The sequence below is a fragment of the Myotis lucifugus genome, unplaced genomic scaffold (genome assembly GCF_000147115.1).
Source record: "Myotis lucifugus unplaced genomic scaffold, Myoluc2.0 scaffold_123, whole genome shotgun sequence".
NCBI lineage: Eukaryota > Metazoa > Chordata > Mammalia > Chiroptera > Vespertilionidae > Myotis > Myotis lucifugus.
In genome coordinates, this window is record NW_005871171.1 from 737240 (window position 1) to 757233 (window position 19994).

At 43.9% G+C, this 19994-nt stretch overlaps 1 protein-coding gene across 1 annotated transcript in view; it reads left to right on the top strand.

Moving 5' to 3' along the window:
* Positions 1–19994, top strand: part of FAM19A1 (family with sequence similarity 19 member A1, C-C motif chemokine like) — a 492146-nt gene that overhangs the window by 233348 nt on the left and 238804 nt on the right. The gene's annotated exons all lie outside the window — the stretch shown is intronic.

The window sequence follows — 19994 nt, forward strand, 5'->3', positions numbered from 1 at the left end:
GCAAAGGAGGAAGAGACCAGAAAAAGGTAAGTATAAAAAATATAAGACAGAATATAACAAATGAAACAATAATAATAAGTTGAAAAAATTAAAATTGCAAATAAAATGAAATATAGAATAGGAAAAGAAAAATGAGAAGAGAAAATAAGGAAAAATTTAATTAAAAATAAGAATTAACAAAAAGTAAAGAGAATGAGGAAGAAAAAAATTAGACTAAAATAAGCAATAGCATTTAGAGAATATGGAGGAAAAAGAGAGAAGTGAGAGACAGAATGTTCAAACCCAACAAAAACAAAACAAACAAAAAAAGACCTGGCCAGCTGGTGTGCTCGGGGTCACAGCTGGACTCCCAGTCAAGGAACATGTCTGGGTTTCAGGCTGATCCCCATTCGGGAGCTTGCAGGCGGCAGCTGATCCATGATTCTCTTTCATCATTGATGTTTCTAACTCTCCCTTCCCTTCCTTGCTCTGAAATCAATAAAAACATATTTAAAAAACAAACAAACAAAAATCCCCTTTGGGTCTGCTATTTTTGAAGCTTGTTGGATTTTGCTCCTATGCTGTTGTATCTGGTCCCTTGGGGTGTGGGTCTCAGGTTTCCTGGCTGTTCTCTGGTCCAGACCAACGGGAGTTGCTGTCTGTGCCTGGCCCTGGCTGAAGCCCTGCAGGGTGGATCCCCAAGTAGTCTGGAGGCATGGCCTTCCTAGCCCCGAGGCTGTGTCTGCTTCAGGGCTCACCCCTTGAATTTACTTGCTCTGGGCTGCTTTCCCTTCCCCCTGGAACTGGGCTCTATGGGGCATCTGGTCCCAGTCAGGGTGGTTTCAATGGATTTGCCTTCAGGGTGGCACCTGTAGCCTGTAGGAAGGGCGCACAGGCACTTCCTCTCCTTCCAGTGCCTCAGCTTGTCTGGGTCACTGGTACCCCCTGTCGCCACCTCTACTCCGTGTCTTCTCCTGTCCTCTTTCCATGATCCCCTCTTGCAGTATTTCCTATCAGTTTTTCTTTCAGCTGGTTTTTCAGGTGGAATGTTCTGCAGAATAGCCACAGTCCAGTCCAGTGTTGGGAGCAAGCAGATGGAACTTCCTTAGAGTGTAGCCATCTTACCCCCTCCTCCACCCCAACAGACTCAATTTTTTAACATTTTTCTTTGTCATGCAATAGTTACAAACAGAACATTTAATGTATTTTTGTTCTTTTTATTCCATTTTTATTTAACAGAACTTCTTCTGGAGCTTTGTTGATTTTTAACAAAGTTCATGTAGCTAAGGATGCCTTTCCTTATCTAATTGCTTGTAAGAGTCTTGATAGGCTATTTTCTCGGACATTACCCTGCAGTAATGATTTCTTTGTGATTTACATGTTACCCTCAATTTACATATATTTCTAATGTGCTACTTTCCATTTCATGGAGGATTGCTTAGATGTTGCATATTAAAGCAAAGTGAACCAAAGGGTCACCTAGTGCTATACATTGCTTGGAAGGAAATTGGTAGGGGATTGTTTTTAACCATAGTTCTACTTTCTTTCATAAACATTTAATATTTGGTCACTGTTGGCAAATAGAAAATCTCGGGGATCCAGCACCATCAGAAGATAAATTGCTTTGCTTCCGCATCTGATTACTTGCTGAATGACCCTGAGCAGCTTCCCAGTCTCACCCTGCCATCTTGTGAGTGCAGAACACAGAGAAAACAAATGCTTTGCTCTTGAGGGTTAGATTCTATTGCTTTTTGTTTGTTTTTTTGTGTGAATTGTATGGGTTGGTCTTTTGGAAGCAAGAGTAAATACGTGGGTGTTTTATAAAAACCACAGCGGGCCCATTTAGGGCAGGTGGCAAGATAGAGGCATGGATTAAAACTAGCATGACACAGAATTGTCTACATAATGGAAGCTCTCTGAGAACAGGGGTCTGTGTGTTTGATTGCTCTATCTCCAGAGACAACGACTGTGTCTGGTACTTTCCTCTGCTGTTGTGGTTTCTGTTTCCAGACCTTGATGTGGAGTTTATAAGACAATGAAATTGGCCAGGTGTGCCTTGGAACCTCACACTCCATCTGAAGGCAATGCTCCTGATCCCCAGCCATCTCTTGCCTCCAAAGTGGTCCCGACCTTCTTGAGGAAATGAAATTGAACCAAGAAAAAGAGTCTTGGATACCCTTGGCCGGTCTGTTTTCCCACCCTTGCTACCAATGCTCTTTTTGTAGAATGAGGTATAGCTCTAGACCTCACTGATCTGTTGTCAATATGAAATGCAACTCCACAGTGAAAGATTTCCCAAATGACAGAGCACTATCTCAGATGTAAGGAGGATTGTCACTGCTGCATAACAATGAAGTGGTACCACAGCTTGTTTCTGCTCAGACTGGCTGGAAACTAAGCTATAATGCCAGAAATCAAAACTTTGAAAATGAGCAAAACCTTGTTTATCCCATATGTAAAATGGGGTAAGTTTAGGTAACTGAGGATTCAGAAGGATGGTAAATGGAATTAAGCTGCCGGGGTTCAACTACTGGCACTGATATTACTGAGATTTCTGTTTTCTCAGTTTCTTTGCCAGTTATGTGCCATATGATAATGACTCTTACCTCATGGTGTAAGAATCCAATGAAATTACATAAAATGATTATAAAAATGCTTGCCATATAATAAATATAAGTTGTTATATTACCATTATTAAAACCTCCAATTACCCTACTTACCTTACCTTATCTCTCCTTCCTTTCTTACCCTTCCCTGGACTTTGAAAGATGGGAGTGATTCAAAGCAAATAAAATTTTGTTGTGTATCTTCCTGAAGAAAGTCCCCTTGAAATACCCGCTCAGATTCTAAGTCTCTTTCTTTCATGTGTATTCTGAGAAGGAGCTTCACTCTCTTTACGCTAGGAATGCTCTAATTTCTTAATAGGCTTTAAGCACAAAAACAAAAACAAAAAAGACATGTTCAAGAATGACTGTTTTTTCTTGTCTCAGAATGTCACTAGAGCTATCACCTTTCCTAGATCCAGATTCCTGAGATCCGGGTGACCTCCTCAGATGGAATGCACCTAGAACCTTGTTGATTTCACGACAATCTTTGCCCGAAGCCACCTGAAGTTGCTTTTGCTACAGATTCTGGTGGGCACCTTGGGCTCTGAGCTCTGCAGTGTTCTACACTAAGCCCTAACCATCTGGTCTGATCATTTTTTCTCTTCATTGGTGTCTGGGGGGAAAGAACATCTGTCCTTGTTAAGAAATGCAGTGTTGCCCTAACTGGTTTGGCTCAGTGGCTAGAGCGTCGGCCTGCGGACTGAAGGGTCCCAGGTTCGATTCCGGTCAAGGGCACGTACCTTGGTTGCGGGCACATCCCTAGTAGGGGGTGTGCAGGAGGCAGCTGATCGATGTTTCTCTCTCATCGATGTTTCTAACTCTCTATCCCTCTCCCTTCTTCTCTGTAAAAATCAATAAAATATATTTAAAAAAATGAAAAAAGAAATGCAGTGTAACTTTGGGGAAATGACTAATTCTCAGGCTGTGGTTTATATTCTTTATAAACTGAAGATAATTTGAATATCAAACCACTATTGGCTAAAGGGCAGAATTAAGGATGACCCTTAACAGGAGTACTTGGTTGCAAAACTATTGGGGAGAAAATCTAAGTCTAATTCTAGGATCCTTTTAGGACCTGCTAAAAAACTAGGGTGAATGTGAGCCTTTAGAACATAATTGATTTTTAATGCATGAAAAACTAAGAGAAGAACTAAAATTATTGTGAAATATTAAAATATTTATTACAATAATTTCTAATAACTTATGCAGTGACAATATCATGTACTAGTAAAGATTTATTTGTAACATCTGAGGGTGGGCTGTTTTATAAATCTAAGAATTTCCAGTTTGGTTAATACAAAACCCTAAAATGACCCAATCACTAAAACACTGGATAAAACGACATGATTGAGATAATTAGTGGGAGAAGATTTCAATTTGCCTGAGGCTTGATGTTTCTATAAATAAAATTAAATTATTGAGAAAAGATTAAGGATGCGATCATTCTCTTGGAAAGAAAAAGTTTATCACATGACTGAATCCAGACATCAGCGTAAACATCTTCCTGAAGTTGGCACGCCATCGGAAGATAGCCCACACACAACCACCTGCCTTAAAAACCCAACTCAAACTGGCTAAGCGCCAAAAGAAATGTAGTAACGCACCTACTAAACTAATCCAGAAACAATGCAGATGCAGGAGCTCCATGACCTTGTCAGGACTTGATCTCTCCCAGGCCCTGATGAAACGGAATTTTTGGACTGGAACCCGGATTCTTTGTCCGCCACAGTCAAAGAATGAATCCAGGGACAGAGGGTAGTATAGCAAAGGTGGAGATTTACTGAAGAACAAGTACAGACTCCCCCGTGGGAGAGGGAAAGAGTCCCACAGAATGGACTCCCAGGTGGGGAGGGGGAAAGGGTCCCACCAACTTCCTGTTTCCATGGTTTATAAAGGCTGCAGTTCCTGTGTCCTGATATCCCCTCTGATTGGCCACTATCCCCCTTTTTGATTTGGTCTCTATAGCAACTCCCGAACTCAAAGGTCAAACAGCATGTGGGACAGACATGTGATGCCCTCATCCCTCATTGTTCTTTTCTTTCTGGGCTTCCTTCTTTCTTCTTTATTTTGTAAATATAGACCTTTTAGGCTACTTCCAGCTCCCTTGTCTTATGTAAATGCAACTGTTGCTGCTCCCTGCACCTGCTTCCTTGTGTTATGGAGATGTACCTTCTCCCAATCTGTAGCCCTATGTTTTTCCATGGACCCCAATTCCAAAAATTCCCTAAACCTGCCTATATCCCCCTAAAATGCCTGTTTCACTGTCTGTGGGTTTCACTACTGGGCAGAACCTTCCCACCAAGTCAGCAATTCTACTGGGGAGAATGAGACTGAGGCTCAGTTACTTGGTTCGGGGGGAATTACAGTTGCCAGGGCTTGATTTCCATGCCGTTTGCCCCCTGTATGAACACTGGAGTGTTTCCTCTGAGGTCATTGTGGTTCTGTCCATGGACAAGGGGAAATGGCTGCTCAGCAGAGGAATCTACATGCTGTTCTCTACCACCCACCCTCCACGGTTGGAGCTGACAGGCACAGGGTCGGAGGAGGCAGGACTACGAGCAAGAAGGGACCAGAAAGAAAAAGAAAGTTGAAAAGGGAAAGCCCTCCCGAGGTCCATGCACCCACTCAGACATAAAGAAGCAGAAAGCACAGCACTAGCCCACGTGGAGCCCTGCCTAGGAGATTTGTTGGGTGTTTTGTGAGTATCTTCCAGGATGGACTTTGGTATGATGCATGGATGTGTCTCAATCACCGAACCTCCAAAGGCCACTTACCCAAATAACATCAAACCGTGAAAAATGGCTCTCTAAGCATGTATTGTTCTTTCAGCTTTCTGTCTCCCAAATGCACATCAAAGCTATTTTATTAATGTTAAAGCATAAATTCATTTGGGGAAAAAGTATTTCCGTGAATAACTATACACTTTCCTCACCTGTAGTCACATTCCTGCCTCCTTGTCTAGTGTAATGATTCTAATCTAAACTTCTCCACCTGCTAACTGTGTAACCCTGGGCAAAACTGGCTCTCAGTTCGCTTATCTGTCCAACGTGGAGAACAATGATACACCTGCAGAGGCTTGCTACCACAGGACCTGGCAGCAGGGAAGCACATGTTGTCTGTAATTATTGTTGGGGCATTTTGGCTTCATTTGAAAATGATCTCGGAACTAATCAGACATGCTTGCTTATAGTATTCCAAAAAGGTACAATTGGCCAGCACACCAGGAGTTCCATTTCTAGTCCACCTGGGCTGCCCTGGTGCCTATTTTATCCCGAGGGCAGCCACACCTTACCTGTCCAGGCTTCCTAGGAATAACCCACAGCACTGCCTTTTCTCTAAAGACTAATTCTGTTCCCAAAACATCCAGGGACTCAGCTGCAAGATACCTTGCATACTTTAAATTCCCACCTACTGTTTCTTTTGCAGGCAAGCAGCCCCTAAGGCAAAATGAAAATTGCTTGAGTGGGGATTCAGATAGAAATTCTGAGAAGAAAAGGAATTTTCTAGCTAAATTGGGCAAATGTAAATGATCCTTTTGTCATTTTTTTCTAGCAATTTCCTTCTTCCCTGGAGCCTGACCCTGTAGGACAAGGATCTATTTTCAAGTCAATTACTATTCATAAAGGGTGTAATTACATAAAAATCAGAAAAGGAACCCTATTTATCTTATTATGGTAATGCAATGGTAATTTCTGGAAGAATCACAGTACATTTGATAGAATGGCATTTGCTTTCTTTAGACTTCCCATTGCTTTTAGTTTAATGCCATACCATTCTCAAACTTCCAATTTATCAGCAAAGCAGCAACAAGTGGCAGTTTATAGATTATCTTTAAGAAAGAAAACATATTATTTGCTTATGACACACCATCATGACCCATCAGCTTCTCATAGGATAACATTCAAAAGTCTCCCCAATTCAGATGATAAACCAGTGAGAGTCTATGTGGTGACAGGGTGCAGCGGGCACAGGTTAAGCTGCTCGAGCCTGTTCACAACCTCAGACTACAAGCTCCAAGGCTCGCCTCCAGTTCCCTGGCCCCATCTTAATATTTCCTAACATTTTCAGCTACTTTTTAAGATGCTTGCTAGGCTTTGTGCTAAGTGTTTTACACGTATTATATATGTCATTTAACCTACATACCACTTCTCTGGTAGAAGTTGTATTGTTCCCTTCTTTTGGCATTTTTGGCTCATTCATTCATACCCTTCAGTGAATATTCATTGAATGCCCACTCAAGGCCAGGCAGTATTCTAGGTGCTATCGAAATAGCAATGAAGAAAATAAAGGCTTTCTGCTGGTGGGGGAGAAAGACAGGAAATGAAAGGAGAAGGAGTTGGTGATGGAGAAGACACCAGGGAGATGATATCTGAGCAGAGACCTAAATGAAGCCATAGTGTGAGCACAGGGGAAAGTGTTCTAGGCCTAAAAACCATCATGTGCAAAGGTCCTGAGGAGGAAACGGTATTTGTGAAGAACAGAGCCTGGCCTCTGTGAAAGGCCTGTGCTGAGAGGGTAGGGGGACATGAGCTAAGATAGGTGGCCTGGGACTTGTAGGCCAAGTCAAGACTCTGGATTTCTTTATGAGGGTAATAGGAAGCCATACATGAGTGGCAGCAGGGGAGTGACATGACTCACCTGCTAGGAAAAGGAAATTAAAGAGATGTTAAATAGCTCATTGATATAACACATTTGGAGCCTTAATTATTTTTAACCACAGCATAGCTTTTCAGTTACTCAGTAGATAATTTCATGTAGTATATGTGCTCTGTTATTGCTTTTATTATTAAGCTTAGCCCTTGAAACTACATCTATTGAGATCCCCACCCTCAAAATCTCAGCTGGATTTATTTCTCATCTTATTTCTTAATCCAACTTTCCCTAAATCTCCCCCTTCTGTCATAGATACAATTAATTATCTATAATAATAAAAGGGTAATATGCTAATTAGACCAGATGTCCTTCCAGATGAAGCTGGGGTTATGAGGGAAGCCCAAGTCCTGGGTGCCTGCCGGTGGCCAGGGGAAGGAAGGCCTAGTCTTGCATAAATTTCGTGCACTGGGCCTCTAGTCTCTTATAAAATCCATGGACTGTATTCTTTCTTTTCCATTGGTCCTATTTGAGCTTCAAGCTGTGCACACTTTATCTTCTCCAGATCTCTGACCCTTAGTAATTGGGTACCAACCTACCTTTTCAATCTCATCCCTCCTATTCCTCCACATCTCTAGCTGGTCACCTGCATGCTACATTTTGACCATTTGTTCCTTAAAAGAAAACACATATGAATTAGATGGCTGGACTCACTTTTTAAAAAATCAGATCTGAGAATACTGGCCCCATGTTCCCAAGAGGCTGAAGCAGAGCAGCATCTGCCCTTTCTCTATGGGGCATGAGCTCCAGTACAGTCTTCACCAATCTCTACGGTCAGATGTTCACAGGTGTCATGGTTAACTTGTCTGGTCCTCGCAGGCTGTGACACATATTTTGGCAATAGTTAAGAATAGTGGGTATTGAGGAATTGAAACTACTGGGATTGAAAATCCCGCTCTACCACTTACTAACCTTATAATGCTGACTGCGTACTTAATATCTCTATGGCTGCCTGTAAAGTAGATTATCTCATATCCCTGGGGTGATGATTAAATGAATTACTATATGTAAAAACATTTAGAGCAGTGTCTGGACATAGAAAGCACTTAATAAAGGTTAATTTTGAGGTTGCCATTTATAAGTTGTGCCCTGTATCAGTTAAATTGCTATACTTGTCAGATCAACATATCGTTTATAATCCTGCCTCCCTGCTCTTATGTGCCTTAATCCTCCTTCCAAAATGTCCTGTCCAGTCTTCCGTGATCACCAAATTCTTGAGATCTACCTCCAATCTCACCCTTTTAGGAAGCCTTTACTGACTATTCTGGCTCAACATCATTTCTTACTGCTCTCCATCCCTCTAGCTCTGAGTTTATTATATACTTACTTATTCATTTGCATTGACATTGAACTTGCTTGGGCTGATGTTTTCTCTCTCACCGGATTGGAGAAGCATGGCAGGTGATAATTAGGTTTGCCTCAACTTCCTGGCAGAGTTGGCACAAATGCTATACTGTACAAAATGTAGTTTCTGAAACCCTGGGAGAAAAGTTTTATATGACACTTTTCTTGGCCAACAATATCAAGTTCGAAGGTCAGGTTCTGTCTAATCAGTTATAAATAACAGAGTATGAGGCTGAACCTCTTTTTTCAGACCTTCTAATATTGGTTGATGTGGATTGAAGGTCATTACTGTGTGATGTAGTTCCAAAATGAAGTTCATTTTTCTATGGCAACTGTGATATGGTTTAGTTCTTCCTACCTTATAGAAGCTATACACCTATTAGACACATTTTTTAAAATCCTAGGGAGCTCTGACAGTTATATAAGAAACTGTATATCTATATCATCTATATCTATATCTGTATTCTGTATATGAATGAGTGTGATTCATATCAGGCCTTGGTCATCAAAATGGATAAAAGACAAAATGTGAAAATTCAACATACATTGGGTTATGCTATGGAGATAATGAAAATAGTTACGGGAAAATATGAAAATCAATTACACCAACATTGATGTAATTGTTAGTGGAGATGAAAGGTTCAAAGTGTACTTTTTCATTAATATATGTTAGTGCCTATCTAAATTTCAGTCAAATCTCTAAGGACCTTTTTAAAGCCATCATTTGCATAAATTCCTTAAGTAAAACACTTTTCCATATGCCATCACGATGAGGAGAGGGGCTACAATTACTGAGGCCACTTTCTGAATATACTCCTGCTAAAATCCAACCATATGGGAACCAAAGCGATCCTCTGATGGATAGCTATTACCTTTGTGAATGAAAGCTAAAGATATGTAGGGATATTACAAATAACGCTAGATTTAATCAATGGGTCTACCACAACTAGTCCCAGTTTTCGGAAAGTGACCTTCTGCAATGTTAGGTCTGACTCAACTCTACCAAGGCTCATGGTTTCATGGAGGCAGAAGTAAGTAATGGGATATTTTGATGGGTCAGAGATGCCAAATTAATCTTGTTTGCAGCAAGCCAAATCCACAATGCTAGCCTACACAGTGGATTAAATAGGAATATTGCCCTAGCTGGTTTTGCTCAGTGGATAGAGCATTGGCCTGTGGACTGAAGGGTCTCGGGTTCGATTCTGACCAAGTGCAGATGCCCGGGTTTTGGGTTCAATCCCCAGGAGGGGACATGCAGGAGGCAGCCAATCAATGATTCTCTCTTGTCATTGATGTTTCTATCTCTCTCTCTCTCTCTCTCCCTTCCTCTCTGAAATTATATATATACTAGAGGCCCAGTGCACAAAAATTTGTGCACTCGGGGGGGTCCCTCAGCCCAGCCTGTGCCCTCTCGCAGTCTGGGACCCCTCGTGGGATGTCCACCTGCTGGCTTATGTCCGCTTCCCAGGGGATCAGGCCTAAGATGACAGTCAGACATCCTTCTGGCAGCCTGGGAGCCCTTGGGGGATGTCCACTTGCCAGCGGGGAGCAGGCCTAAGCTGCAGTCAGACATCCTTAGTGCTGCTGAGGAGGCAGGAGAGGCTCCCACCACCACCACTGTATTGGCAGCCATCAGCCTGGCTTGTGGCTGATCAGAGCTTCCCCTGTGGGAGTGCACTGACCACCAGGGGGCAGCTCCTACATTGAGCGCCTGCCCCCTGGTGGTCAGTGTATGTCATAGTGACCAGTCATTCCCAGTTGTTCTGCTGTTAGGATCAATTTGCATATTACCCTTTTATTATATAGATAGAGGCCTGGTGCATGGGTGGGGGCCGGATGGTTTGCCCTGAAGGGTGTCCCGGATCAGGGTGGGGGTCCCACTGGGGTGCCTGGCCAGCCTGGGTGAGGGGCTGATGGCTGTGTGCAGGCTGGTCACACCCCCTTCAGGTTAGGGGTCCCCACTGGGGTGCCTGGCCAGCCTGGGTGAGGGGCTGAGGGCCGTTTTCAGGCTGGCCATACCCCCTTTAGGGTGGGGGGTCCCCACTGGGGTGCCTGGCCAGTCTGGGTGAGGGGCTGAGGGCCGTTTTCAGGCTGGCCAAGCCACCCTGGAAGCTCCCAGCCTCTCCTTTTTTTCTTTTTCTTTTTTTATTCTGGGATTTATTTACCTTCTATAATTGAAACTTTGTAGCCTTGAGAAAAGGGCGGGGTGGGGGGGGAAGCTTGGCTTCCTCCATCATTGGGGCAACCAAGCCTCTTGCTTGCTCCAGCTCCATGGCTGCCGGCCGCCATCTTGGTCGGGTTAATTTGCATATAGTTGCTCTGATTGGCTGGTGGGCGTGGCTTAAGGCATAGTGAAGGTATGGTCAATTTGCATGTTATAGTGTAGATATATAAATTTGATCCTCTCACTAAAAGTAACCCTAGAACTGGCAATCACTTGACCTTATTGAAAAAGTGGGGAGCAAATAAATTTTGTAATGAATCACTTGTCACTAAAAAGATAATTTGGTTTTACAATTAGAAACTATTAAAATAAAGTAGAGTGATCCCATCTGAGAAAATGTGACTGGGTTAAGAAGGAACAAAGAGAATCCATTAGTTCTCAAGTGACCTTCTATTAAATATTATTATCTTTCTTACTAGCTGCGATTTATGAGCCTATATTTTGTAAATCTGATCTATGTCTAATAGAGAAAAACATAATCTATTTACATTCATTGACTTGGTTCTGATTATAAGTAATCATTAAATCTGGATAGTGCCCTAGCCGGTTTTGCTCAGTGGATAGAGCGTCGGTCTGGGGACTGAAAGGTTCCAGGTTCGATTCAGGCCAAGGGTATGTACGTTGGTTGTGGGCACATCCCCAGTAGGGGGTGTGCAGGAGGCAGCTGATCAATGTTTCTCTCCCATCTATGTTTCTCACTCTCTATCCCTCTCCCTCTCGTAAAAAATCAATAAAATATATATTTTTAAAAAATCTGGATAGTGAAAACACTTGCCAGCTCTTCAGTGTATCAAAGAAGTATTTCGAATTAAACCGAAGTAAGGTCTCAACATCAGGTCAGCAATTACCAGTATTTTTCCTTAATTGTGACATTTATTGGAAAGGGACCTATATACCCCTCTGTATTTCTGATAATGTGAGCTAACTATTGTCTATATATTCATTCAGCACAGGGGATCACTAAAGTAAAACTAAAGCCATGCTATAGATCGCTGTAGTTTGTTGTTGTTTTATGTCTGTTTTGTGAGGGATAATAACGTACATGTTAAAGGGACCTAGAGATGCTTAGCATTTTCTTTTTCTCACATGTCTGCAGAGGGGATGGTTGGAGGCAGGCTGATAGGAATTGAAAGGCTAGTCCACTTTCTGTGGCTGACAGGCAGTTAATCTGCAAAAACCTGAGATTGCAGTTTTAACAAACATGCTTTAAGTTAACAGAAGAGGAATTAATAAATCCATTTACTAGTGATTCAATTGGTTAATGAATCCACTTGCTAACATTGTTTTCTTTCAGAATAGTAGTCTATCTGCCACAATACACACTACTTATCAAAGCCAGAAAATCGCATGAAAACATTTTCCAAACATTAGATTCTACTATCAAGCCAGACGGCTGCTCTGACTCCATTTAAATAGGAGCATTATAACAATCCTTTTAAATGTGGAGTAAAATACAAGACTTTTTATTCTCATTTGGTCTTAGATGACCTCTGGCAAGAGTTCCTAAAGCCCAGTTGCTAAAGAGTTTCCACATTTTCTAAATATTCTTCTTCAACCTCAACTATCTTCCTTTAGCCACAGGAAAAATGCCAGGGGTCCTCTCAAACCAAAACTCTCTGAGCACTGAAATATGTCAGACTGGTTCAGAGCATGTAGACTGACTGTGCGTTGCCTGACCTGTTTGCACCTCAGTTATCACATTGGCAGTGGGGGTGATGTGATAACTATACCTATCTCCTGTGTAGAGTCACATTTTACCTCCTGCTGACCAGTGGCATCATTTATGTGTTGCTACTGTCTTTTTGAGAGAATAATTTCTCTGTCAGATAATTAATAGTCCTCTCTGTTAAAAGACTCGAGTGGCTACCCTAAGACATAAAGACATAACTGAAAGCGTTGTATTTATAATTTTAAAAAATTTAATGTGCATAGTGTTGTATGTAGTTTAATGTGCATGCCTTTATATTTGTGAAGAATGTTATTTGGAGACTGTGGAACAGGAGGATGGCAAATTCAACTGTAGGTTGCAAGCTTGGGACGTTAATTAGAATATAAATCAAGCTAGGTAATGTGGGGAAAGAAGATTGGAGATTGGATGTGAATTATGTTTATCAGTGGGAACATCCCCTTCTCCCTCTCCCCAGTAGACAGTTAACTCCATAAGTGTAGGGACAGTGTCTATTTTGTTTTGTTTTTTGTTTTTTGAATCCAGATTCCCAGGTAATGCCTCAGACATGGTTACATGGTTGGTGCTTGAGAAATAGCTGTGGAATCAATGAATGCGTGGACAAATGAACTTTACCGTGCACCAAGCACTGAGCTAAGTGCACAATACTCATGCTTCTATTTCATCCTCACAATAACCTTTTGAGTTAATTACAATTAGAATCACCATTTTACAAACATGGAAATGATCTATCATCACACAGTGGACATAAAAAGGGACTTTTTGATCTCTCTAAAAAGTGGCTACCCTCTCTCCTGGAGTATGGACTAAAGGTAGTGACTTGCTTCCAAAGAATAGAGTATGAAAATGGAAAAATGGTAGAAACTGCTTTACAGTGGATGAAACTAGAAGACCCTACCTGAACCAGGTAACCAAGGTCAAATAACTAATGATAAAATGTTGATGACATGATGTGGTCAGAAAGGCAACTCACTTGGAGGATATTCTTTTTTTTTTTTAAAGACACACACAAAGCATTTGAGGAGGATATTCTTAACCATATTCAGAACCCCAGCCTCCTCGTGAGGAAACATCAGACAAACCCCATTGTAAGGTCACTGTACAAAATGCCTCTTCTAACTGTCCAGATCATGAAAAGCAAGGAATGACAAGCACACTGCAAATCCCTATATACCTGGAAATTACTCAACCACATTCCAATCCAGTGAGCAAAACACTCTGGGATCACATCCCCACTTCTGAGGTGAATAAGCTATTTTATACACTTGAGGAGTGTAGTAGTATATGCATGTGTGAGTATACACACACACACACACACACACACGTATGGAGTAAAACCTAATATGGAAAGTGATGAAACACAGGCAGGTGTTGTCTAAACGTTTCCCCTCCCCATCTTCTGAACTACTTGCTCTTTGGAAGCTATAAAGCATTTGCCCATGACACCTTGTTCGGGAATGCTGCCCCTCTTTGTTGCAAAGCCTTGGACACTCCATCTGTAAAGGAATATGCCACCTGTAGTTCCTTTTGGATCTTAGACATCAATTGTTCTCCCTACCCATAATTCATTCCTCTTCTTGGAATAACACCCGATTCTGCGAGGAAGTCACCTCTGTTGCCTTCTCAGTCATGGGCTCACATGGCCCCGGGCCTGGCCACGGAGAGGGCGGCAGTGCCATTCCTGGACCACATACTTGGTGCAGGGCTGAGAGGATGGCCGAGCTGGGCCTGAGAAACTGGGTCCTAGGACTTCTGTGACTCCACCTGGGAAGCAGGACTCTGACTTTCAGTGGAACTTGATGACACGGTGGGAAACAGACCTGGAGTGGCTAGTGGCCGTTGTCACTACCTCACAGAGAGCTCTTTTCTGAAATTGAAACCTATTCAGAAAAAGCCACACCAAGAGACGGAGAGGGAGAGAAAGAGAAAAAGAGGGGAGCGGGTGGGGGAGTATGACATTGACCCCTTCAGCTTGCCATGCCCCAAACCAGCCACATCCTGCAAACTTCAGTTCTTTAACCCAACAATTGCTACTTCCTCCTCGTTTTCTTTTGATCCTGAAAAGGATCAAAGTGAAAAACCTGATGAGATCTAAATAAAGTGTGTAGTTTAGTTAATAGTATTATACCAATGTTAATTTCTTAGTTCTGACAAATGTACTGTGGTTATATAGGATGCTAATGTCATGGCAAGCCAAGTAAAGGGTATACAAGAGCTCTCTTATGTTGGCACCTTTCTATAAATCCAAAGTATTCAGAACCAAAACAATGTTTGAAGTGGCTAAGCTGGTTCAGAAAGCAGGGATTCCGCTGCCCCACCCCCCGCTGATTCCCATGGCCAGGCTCAGGCCTGCATGCTGTTGACTGTTCTGAATATACTGAGCATGCTAGCCTGTCTCTTTCTATCCACTAGAGTATTTCAATACTCTTAAATAATTTAAAACTACCTTTTAAATATTTTTTCAGAAGAATAAGGAACTGTTTGTAGTCATTGTGTTTAACTGGTTGTCATGGTGAATCTAAGTGTTCAGGGAATATTTTTCCATCAAAACTGCAGATAATGCTAAGGCCACAGCACAGGAAAGTCAGTGTTCATAGTGTGGCCCCAGAGTCACACAACAACCATGGAGATTGATTTCTTAATTGGAAGCCTCATCCATTTGGTCTCCTTGGAATAACCTCAAAGGTGTCCTAGCACCTTCCCATGCGAAACTCTGCCCAGAGACCACCGGCAGCGCCTGGGAACTCCTTGGAGACTCTCGGCCCCGGCCCACTCCCTGAGGCAGAGTTTCTAACTTCTCAGCAGCAGAGGGTGGACTGTACACCACGGTGACTGGCGTTGATAACAGTGCTTGTGTCATTGTCAGCAAGGGAGGTGATGGACGTGCATTCACCCCACAGGCGTTCTTTCACAATGTGTATATATTCATCAAGCCATCATGTTGAATATTTCAAGTATCTTACAATTTTCTAGTTATACCACAAAAACACTGAAAAAAGATGTTAAGATTTTATTGATAATTATTAAGATCTGCTATAATAACACGTCTCTCCATATAAAATTGGCATATTTGTATGTAATACAAAATTGGAGCATTTCGATGTAATATTGAAGTTAGAAAATCATATGCTGTTTAGCTAGCAATGCAAGAAATGTTCTATTTCGTATAATTCCCATAATCCCAATTTTTATTTTCACCTCATCATGGATCTATTTAACTTGGAAGGTCTTTTTAAAAGAGTGTCATCAAAAACCCTTCCCGAGGCTCTGATCACGTAGATTTAACGTTCCTCAGCCACTGTTAACACTGCCGAGTTCATGTTCTTTGTCTCACTCATTTCTTGCGAGGAATCTAACAGGCTTCTCACTCTCCTTGCTGCGCACTCCCTGCGGCTCCCAACTCCCAGCTGGTTTGGGAGATCCTGTCCTGAAAGTGATTCTCCCTCACCAGGAGGCTCCCTTGTTAATTAAAGATGGTTTTTCACACTGCCAGCCTCCCACCAAAGCCATCCTCCTTGCCCCTGGAAAGGTTTGGCCCCCTCGCACTCCATGTGCCCCATGGGAATTTCTGTGTATCCTGAAGCCTCAGAAAGATGTTCTGATCGGTCTGGCCAGGGAGAGGAACTTGTCTAGGGCGCAGATGCAGGTGAAGCCTGGACTAACTGGGTTCACCTTCGGGCCTGAGAAAAGTCACAGGAACAGAAGAGCGGTCTCTGCAGCCAGCTAGCAGGAGCCGTCTGGGGGGCTGGTTCCTGAACTGGCCCAGGAGACCCAAGTCCCCTCAGCCAGAGCTCTGCGAGCTCTGCGAGCGCTGCTCCCGCCTCCGGGCTGCTTCTCGGGCCTGGCACAGCTCCATGTGTCCCTTAAAGGTGTGCGCCTGGAAGTCAAAGTTCTGAATAGTAAGGGGAAATGTATATGGTCGGTGGCACACTAGCGTCTTGAGCTCCTGCACTGAAGGGTGCGGTTAGATTAGGCTCATTCCTCTTGCAGGGCCCAGGCTGCTGCGCTTCAGGACAGAAAACATCCCCTTTGCGGGGAGAAGCAAGCATCCGTGATACAGAAGGCCTCAAAGACAAGTGGCCCCTTCGGGCTGCGCTGAGACAGTGGGCTGTCACCTCTCATGCAGTGCAACCTGACAGCCGGGTGGCACTTAAACCTTTACACCCTGTGATGAAGGTGCCCCTCAGCCAGTGGGAAGTGCAGTTTGATCTCTGGCTTAGAAGAATGAGACGGGACATAAAAAAGTCTCTAATTGAAAAGGCCGTGCCCTGTGCTGGGAGGTGAGGGCTGGTCCTGTTGTACAGAAGGCTGCCTGAGTTCACCTCGGCCCCTCAGTGTCGTCGTCAGTGATGCTGACATTTGGCTTGTATTTCACAACCGGAAACTCATTTAACCTCTCCATCTCTCTGTGCGCACAGTAATGCTGTTCTCCCTTCACTGAGACCTGTTTCGAGTTTGAAACTCTGCATTTCTAGCACATAGGGCTGTTAACTATTGCATGTGGACTGCGAGCGGGCCCAGCCCAAGACACGCAGAGTGGGGTCCACACCAGAGCCTGGAAGGCTCAGCTCCCAGGTGCTGGGGATGGGACGTGCAGAGGGTGGGGAAAGGGACGCCACAATCCGCTGCCCTGGCCATCAGGTGTCTGTCCTCTGCAGCCCCCTCTCTCGGCATGCTGCCCAGTCCCAGGGGGAAGTGTGAGGCTTTAATCAGCTTGTTCCCATCATCTGAAGCTCTGCCTGGCCCTGCCTGGCTGGCCTTTGATGAGGCACGTCTGCTCTTGGGCTCAGTCAAGCAAAAGCAGCTTCTGTGGATGAATATACTCACGTTATCCGTGAATATGCCAGAGGTGCGAGGATTTGGGTGCCAGTAAGGACCAGTTCTCAGGGACAGACTCCGGCATGCAAATCACCCTCCTTCCCCGAGGCCTTAAGGAGAGAAAGCTGAGTTTCCCATCGCAATGAATGGCACAGGTTTTTCCCACCCATTATACAAACTGGACCATCAGAACACAGCAATTCGGACTGACTGAACGCTTGCACATATATATACTGAACACATAACACATGTGATTTTATTCAAATAATGCGGTATAAATAATGTGGGCATCTTTCATATGAGGAAACCAAGCTCCCAAAGCTCACGTGACTCACGCAAGTGACACAGAAAATCAGGTGTGAAGCCAGGGTGTGAAGTGCAGCTGTGGGACCTGGAGCCGGGGTATCCAGTGGCCCCAGAACTGCCCCCCTCCAAAGGCAGGCTTTCTACCAGCCCTGGCTCAGTGGTTTGGCAGCATGCTGGTGGGCACTGTCCCTCATGGAGGGACCACTGGTTCTGGTAAGACTTCTGTATTGTCTCCTGGAAATTGTGTTCCACCTGTGCTGGTTGTGGAAGGAATTTCTTTTTTCCTATTTAAGGGTTTAGGTGGGGAGGTCCAAGCTTCATATTCCTCTCTGTGGATGTAGCTTTTCAATTCTACCTTTTCTTTCCCTCTGAGTGCTTTTTCTGTGACTCCTCTTATGTCTGCGATGGAAAAACCGTTAGCAGGAGATAAATGTCTGCTAGACAATTGTCACATATGATTAAAGTTGCCCTGAACACGAGCCAGCAAAGGTAACTTCCTTCCGGAGCCCGCCAGCTCCTGAGCTCATTAGGAGAGCAGGCCTTTTGGCCTGGGCCCAGCAGACAATGCCCTGCGCTGTCCTCGGTGCTGAAGCTTCCCCCTGCAGGGGTGCTGGGAGGGAGGCCTGCTCCCAGACTCCACCAGGCTTCTCTTTTGTAGCGCCAGCTCCCAAAATAAAGTGCTAAGGTATCCAACTGCCATTATGGGCCCTGCTTATTCTGAGGAGATGCCTGAAGTTTTGGCTCCAAAAGATAATATTCTAAAAACGGACAGCCAGGTCAGGATAGAAGAAAATAAAGGCGAGACCGCAGCATTTCGGTTTCCACAAGGAAATATGTTTTAAGGTGTTGCCTAAACTTTGACATTTTGAGGTTTTGCAGATCCAAACCAGAGATCAAAATTGCTTGGCCCCCACGACTCAATGCACTGTGGGTACTGAGCGAGGGGGGGGGGCAGTTCAATTGTCAGCTAAACATTAGAGTCCTTGAGATATTTTCTCCCTGTGCTACCTGACCTCTCTTTGATGGGCATTTTCATCACCTCCCGCCCCCTGCCCCACCCCCCACATTCACTAGGAGAAAATCTGGCAAAGGAAATGAAAGGCAAAGGGAATAGAAGGAGAAGAATGGATGAAATAGGAGAGGCCACACACCCTGACCCCAGGAGAAGAGGGTCAAATGAAGCCCTTTGGTTTTCTTTCAGAAACCTAAAAGTATCCCCTTGCCTCATGGCATTTCCACCTGCTCTCGTATGCGTGTGCTGTGGGGCTGCGAAGGCTGCTTACCCCCAGCTGTTGGAAAGAAACCAGTCAGCTGGCTAATCATGATAATTAAAAAAGATGTAAGCTTCCAGAGCGGCTGATGCGAACTCATTACACTAAGCTGTCTTGCCTGACTGAACTAACATTAATTCCAATGCCCACTGCATCAGGCCCACAAGAGTTTCCACCTAATGCAGATATTTCTTCCACTCCTCCCTTCCTTACACTCTTCCATCCCTCCCTCCCTCCCTCCCTTCTCTCTCTCCTTCTCTCTCTCCCTCCCTCCCTCCTTCCTACCATCTCTCCCTCCCTCCCTCCCTCCCTCCTACCCTTCTTCTCCCTCTGGAATGTGCTCCCATTGGTATGAATGCTGCTGACCAAGGATCAGGCTTTGAAAGCCGGTTGCAGAACAGTCCAGTCCCTCCCAAAACTGAATGCCCACCTGCATCATTCAGGGGTCTTCCTGAAATGCAGGTTCTGATTTAGCAAATCCAGGGCGAGGCTTGGGGACCTGCCTTTCTGTCAGTGTTCCAAGAGATGATGATGGTGGTGGCCCAAGGACCATGCTTTGAGAAGTCTCAGACAATGATCTACTCATTCCTGGTGATTTTAGACATAACCAATTTTAACAAAGCCAAAGGCCCTGTTGGAAATGGTGCTCAGATCCTCATTGGTGAAATAATCCTGTGCCAACCCTAGGCAGGCTGTGGTCTCTCCCCACGGCTGGAACCACATCCAATCCCAGCTGCTGTGATGCAGAATGGAGGGCTAAGACCTCTGGATGCGGGGAGAAGTGGGTCAATCTCTGCTCCATAACTTCCTTACGTAACCTCACTAGACCCGTTTATAATGGGGATAAAGTCAGTAATTACCTAACGGCATTGTGGAAGCGCCTCAGTGAAGGGTTAACAAGCATCAGAATATAGTTAGGAGTTTCAAACATGAGCTGTTAATATTTTGAGGTGATTTTTGTCACATGTAGCATGGTTGTGTCCAGTAAGAAGATGAGCAAACATTCCAAAATATCTCACATTGCCTATACTTGGAATTAGAAATATGACTGTTTCTTATGTGAACCAAAGTTAGTTTTCAATGTATTCAGAAGTCCCTTGATGTTTCTA